Raw genomic sequence first — 6,762 nt, 5'->3', positions numbered from 1 at the left:
TCTGGGGTTCGTGTCAGCTTGAAGTGTCTGACATCGATGAACTTGGGCTGTTTGTAAGAACAGTTTTATCACGTCTGAAGAGCGAGGCGTTGCGACTCTGTCGTCTCGCGCTGGAGCTGTTGGTAACCGAGCAAGAGATGGAGACGAGGGACCGGTCATCCTGGTTCCCACTGATCTCTCTCTGCCAGCGTTGGAGCCGCATTGTTCTGAGTGACCTCCTCCACGGCACTTCCTTCCTCATAAACACACTCACGCAGATCACATTACAGCTGCCCACAGGCGCTCTGATGATGTCCAGCCTCCACACACACACACACACAGAACACACACACACACACACAGAACACATTTCGTGTTGAGGGAATTCACCTGTAAGAAAGTACCAAAATATACCATGCCGAGTCGCGTGGTTTTCATCATTGTGTGCCTACTGTGGTATCCCTGGATTGCTTTAAGGTTTGTAAGGTTAAGATTAAATTAAGCATGTTGTAGCCTGATCATTTTTCAGGGTCAGGATTGTACAGTGTGTCAGACATTACAGGCTGAAATGCCTTTATGTTAAACAGACAACTATATAAAAGTACATATACTAAAGCATGCACATACTGACGTGGATTCCCTTCAAATAATTATTGAATTTACTAAAAAGGTAAGTGGTTGCAGTCAATTTATTGTAGCTACATTAATAAGCAAATTTAGTTGACTAGCTTTTAATTATTTTTTTTTATTTAAATGTAGCTAAAATAAATTGCTTGCAGCCACTAACATTAAAAATAATAATAAATTATAATAATATTTTTTGGCTGTATCGGCATGCAGGAGAGTATTTTTGCACTTACATGCATATTCTTTACACATTGTTTAATATTACTATTTTTCACATTTTAAAACAATAGCAAGGCATCATGTTAAATAACACGGATGGCTTTTATTAGTATATTTTGTCTAAAAACTAATCTTGAAAAGCGGATGCTTGGTTGCATAGATTGGATTGATTGTCTTGGAATTCAATTCAATTCAATCACAAAAAAGCTAAATAATATTGCTTAATTATTAATAACTTTATATCGACAGGCTCTGTCCCTTCCTCCTTCCTTTCATTTATTTGGCCCTCCTGTCAAAGGCGCTACGTGGTTAAACAAATTTTGCATTATTTGTTTACGTAAAATAAAAGCCGTAGAGACAGACCCTTTAAGCACGTCAAGTTATCTCACTGGCCGATGAGAATTGACCGTGTGCACTAACACAAGCAGATGAATGAGTAGGATCATAAAAAAATGGAATCGGTTTTATTTGTCACTCTTTTTACACTTTCTGTGTTATGTAGTATTTTTGAAGGTGGTTTGCGAGCGGTTCTACACGCTGCTTTCCAACCACAGGCTTTCCTTATGGAAACTGACCGTCCGGTTTGGTGTGTTTTGTGTCTTCTATTGGATGAAACGCGTGGTTGACTTCTTTAGGCCTATGTTGCTAACAGGCATCGTGAGGTTAGCGCTATGAAAAGAAAGTGTGCTTCAAGGAGGTACAACCCAAGACAGAACCAAGCCCTTCCTGTCTCTCTCTTTATGTCTCTCTGCCTCTCGCTCATCTCTAATGGATCTGTTATTGGTCTGCGAGCTTTCCATAACAGTGCAGTCTGGAGGAACTGCAGACAGTGATCTGAGCACTGGGCTCTTCTCCAGGACAATAACACACACACACACTATCTAAACATTCATATGAGTATGACTAGTGTATCACTGATTTGAATAAGGGAAAATACGGTGGTTTGGAATATGATCCGACATTGCTTTCGGAATATAATATCTGTCCTGGAGTATCAGCCTTAAGGAGACTTATCAGATGTCGTATAAAGTGTAAAGATCATAAATGCATCGTCACTGTATTGACTTTTAGACCCGTTAATAGGAAAAGGTTGTTTCAAACCTGTGTGAGTTTCTTTGTTAGGTATTTTGAGGAATCAGCAAGCAGCTGATGGGAAGCGTTGTGTTTTGTTCCATACCGTGGAAGTCCGTGGCTACCATCAACTGCCTGGTGACCGGCATTCTTCAAAACACCTTTTTGTTCAGGCGGCGCATTATGCAGGAATAGGGATATCGTGATTTGTGTGCGTATATTCAGCATTAACACACTTTACTCTTCTAGCAAACACAGACGTATACTTTATACTCTACAAACTATATTTTCTGTCACCCTACCCCTTACAGAAACTACTGGCAATTTTTGAATTTCATAAAACACAGTTTTGTATTAGGAAGTGTCCTCATAAACTGTTTACGTTGTAGTACCCATGTCCTCGTACACCATATAGCAGTACACACACACACACACACACACAGTGTCTCATTGTCTGGTGGTTTAGCACACGGACCTATAATAGATGTGGATTTTGCTCAGAAGTGTTCAGTCTGACAAGGGTTTAGTTTAGACTTGTCTCACAGATACAGTCTTAAGCCATGGTTATTTTCCCCCCGTGCTTCCTCTTCATTCTCTCTCACACACACACACACACACACACACACACACACACACAGTCAGTCTATATCCTCACACACTATCCTCAGCACTAGATTCAGCCTCCGTTCATTCACTCGAGGTCTGCGTGAAATCACAAGCTCTAATCTCATTAGCTGGCTTTACACAACTTCCAGGAGGCAGAACACACAGGTTTTTACCAGTCCGCTGTTGCAACAGATACATGATCCTTACAAAAGAAGGTATGAAATGAGTTTGTTTCCAAGTATGTTCCGACAAGCACACCCAAAATTAGCTGGGACTAATATTGCTCCACGTTTTCGTTTATAAAAATTATGTTCGCTTGATGTGCAATAATAGTAGAGTAATCTTTTGTACTGAGTTACCCTTACCCTGTAAGTTTCTATTATTATTCAATGATAATTGTACTTTAAGCCCGACTCAGTCAAATATACTTAGACTCTTTTGTATAATTGTTAGTTAGAGCCAAGTGAAGTTTAATTGTTAAGTAAATATTTGACAAGTACACAAGAAGGCTGATTTCATTGGTACACTAATGAACTTTCATTAGTTTATTAGTATACTAATAACACACTTAATAATATTCTTTCTAAATGCTGTGGGTGATCTTTTTCAGGACAGTGGTTGGTATTAAAGTGTTTCATTTAAAGGGAAACAAGACCAAATCAGAGCTGCTTCTGACACTGGGGGAAAAAACAGGTCAGAGACAGCATTTTTTACTTTGTGGTAGCTTTTAGCATGTTATCTCTAAAAGCTTTCCCCCCTGCCAGTTTAACCTGTTTGAAAAAGCATTTTTAACGAGTAGTTCTGCTGAAAAGGATGCAAACAACCTATAGAAATTCTATAGAAATTTCCTACAGTAAACAGTAGCTCTGTCTGCTGAATTAGTAATCTTAATTTTCTCTTGCAAGGGCCCTTAAAAATACGTAAAGATACTGAGATGTCAGAATTTGCTCAGCCCGTGATAGTCCAAACCCATAAACATCTGCTCATCTTCAAAACACAAATGAACATCTAATATTGTAACATTTCTACAAATGCAGCTTCTACGATCTGAGAAGTTTCCAAAAATAAAAAACTGAAAATTCAGCTGCACATATTATATAAGCCATTGTAATACGCTGTAGTTAGGAGGGGCTGAACACACTACAGTAATAACAGATGCATTTATTAAGAAGGTATACAGTGTCTTTGTTTCAGACACACTAAAGGACAATAATAGCAACTTCCACATCCTACAGCAGAGCTGTGCCCGGCCCCGTATGAGTCAGACGCCTCCAGCACCTCCACTGACAGGACCAAACAAAGACCTGGGCTGCACTCATTTCCTCTCTCTCACACACACACACACACACACACGATGAGGACTCTCTAGGCAAAATCATTTTTATACTTTACAGACTGTAAGACTTAGTCATGTGACTTAATCACATAAGACTTTCTGCTATTTTAGATCATGTAAAACTTCATTTATATGACCAAAAATAATTTAGGGAATATCAGAAACACGCATAGAAGGGGCTGATTTGATATAACATGTAACCACCTGTGTGCGTGTGTGTGTGTGTGTGTGTGTGTGTGTGTGTGTGTGTGTGTGTGTGTGTGTGTGTGTATGTATATGGGTGTGTGGAATGATGGATAGTGGCTAGAAAGCCAGAAATATTTTTTTGTATAGAGTCACAGCATGTTTTTTCATTGTATAAATGAATATAAAACAAAAGCAAGTGTACCACACACACTTCCTCTATCTTGTGTATTTGTTTTGGAGCTGAAAGTGTGTGTGTGTAAGTGTGTGTGTGTCTGACAATACTGGGGCTTATGGACTCAGTCATGACCAAAGGTCATATTTACTTGTTTTTCTCTGCAGCCACTGTACAGTTATAAAAAAAATCGATCCTTTCTATAGGGGTCTTCCCTCATTTGAGGAATCAAACAACGCCTGAAAAGACTTTATTCTCACAAACTTTTTGTTTGTGTCACTCACTCAGTTTTTGGTTTTTCAATCCTCTGGGTTTGTTTCGGAGTCGGTGTTTGGAGAGGTTTACTGCTCTGCAGCTCTTTTCCTCTGCATTACCCCACACATGCTTTTACACTCACATATTGATTGTAATATTTAGTCTTTTAGTAGGTAAAGCTTTGACCCAGTCATCTAGCGGTCAAAGTCATGCTTCCAACACATGAAACTCAAGATCTGACTGCCACTAATCGTTATCTTGGAAATCAAATAATCAGGTGGTTATTCTGAGGATTAATCAAGTAATTAGTCATTTAAGATAGAACTAAAGTAAACAATAGCATTTTAAAATGACTTAAAATACATGTATAATGGCAATAGAGCTCAAATAATATTTATATGGTTTTATAGAAATATAATGTATTATAAATAGTGCTGAGCAATGACTAATAACAATCAATCAAAATAAAATATTTTTGTTAAATATACATAAATATACACAGTACACACAAATATATTATGTATATATAAAAGACACACATAGAGTGTATATTTTGAAAATATGTATATATTTTATATTCATTTAATTTATATTATATATCAATATATTTAATATAGAAACATAACATGTAAAAAATTGTATAAATGCATGTGTGTGTATTTATATATACCTAATAAATATACAAGGTACACACACACATGTAACCCTGGACCACAAAACCAGTCATCAGCATCAGTGCTTCAAATTGAGACTTATATCATACAGAAAAGCTACATAAATAAAATAAATAATACAAATATTTGAAAATCTGGAATCTGAGGGTGGAAAAATATTAAGAAAATCACCTCTAAAGTGGTCCAAATGAATTTCTTAGCAATGCGTATTACTAAACAAGTATTACTAATTACGTTTTAATTTTACAAAATATCTTCATGGTAACATGATCTAAATTTAATATTTGCCCATTTCATTTAGAAAGACATTCTAAGGCCACTGTAATTTCAGTGAATACGTGGACATCAAAATGTGTAACGCTAATCTCAGACTCAAAGGTTCGAGCTTTTATTTTGAAATCGTGTCAAACGGTTAGCATATTAAGAAATTATACTGATGTATGAAATATGGTAAAATGGGCAAACACCTCGAATAGCAGCAATTTTTAAAATTACAGCTAATTATTATTTGGGGTGAAAGCAGTTAGTCTTTTACTATTTCATAAATAGATAGTTGTTGTAAATATGCCTGAGGAATTTGATCCACTGAATGACATTTGAGTGGGTGTCTTCTGTGAATCAGGGAAAAATGTATGATACTTATTTTTGCAATTAAATAAGTAAAAGCTGTACTACACTTTAGTCAAAGTAGCTCAGCATCGAAGAGCTTGAAAAAGGTTGTGAATGCATCCTAAAGTCATTTTCTGCTTCTCTTCGTGGTTGTGGTTTGGCAAGGTGAGCTACTAATGAAATAGTAAGGAGGTACTTCAAAATTTAACATAGCTATGTTATTGTAGTATTTTTTTTTTCCTACCATTTATCAAAACCATCCAAAGGTCCTTTTCATATATCTTGTTGCACTATGAATCAGTTTTGTCGATGCACAACTACAGGCTTTTATTTTCTAAGGAAAATGCACTTTGTGCTGGCTAATACAAAACTTTCTTTTGGAGCCATTTCTTTGTAAGTGAGATTGTTTGAGAAAGTGACAGCAATTGTGTCAACAAACCAAGTAGCACAACTGCAATTAAACAACTAATCTCAGGACTGTATCGGTGTAGTAGATCAGTTTAAATGACACTCTCTCTGCCAGTTAGACTGCATGCCTCACATTCCTCCCCGTGTGTGTGTGTGTGTGTGTGTGTGTGTGTGTGTGTGTGTGTGTGTGTGTGTGTGTGTGTGTGTGTGTGTGTGAGTGAGTCTGTGTGAGTCTGTGAGTGTGTGTGTGTGTGTGTGTGTGTGGGTGTGATTTTTTTATTTCTGTGTGATTTGATTTAAATGAATTATTAATGGAATGTACAAAACAGTCATGACTTCACACATCTATCGTTTTTTTTTCTTTTCTTTATTTTTTTCCATTCTTGGTGATTTATGTTTAGGGTGGAGCTCTGACCACAGCTTTCTGGAAAAGAAAATAAAACCCATTATGTCAGGACTCTGAAATGCTGAACGCCCACCAGATAAAGACCACACTCACAATGTTTGGAAGTCTCTCAGACAGATTATTTAACTCTTTTTATTTATTTTTTTGCTATAGTTTCACTATATCTATTGACATGAAGCATAAAGCCAGCTTATTCTGCAAATGATACCACATT

This window comes from Puntigrus tetrazona, chromosome 9, assembly GCF_018831695.1.
Source record: "Puntigrus tetrazona isolate hp1 chromosome 9, ASM1883169v1, whole genome shotgun sequence".
Lineage (NCBI taxonomy): Eukaryota > Metazoa > Chordata > Actinopteri > Cypriniformes > Cyprinidae > Puntigrus > Puntigrus tetrazona.
This window is presented reverse-complemented; position numbering follows the sequence as displayed.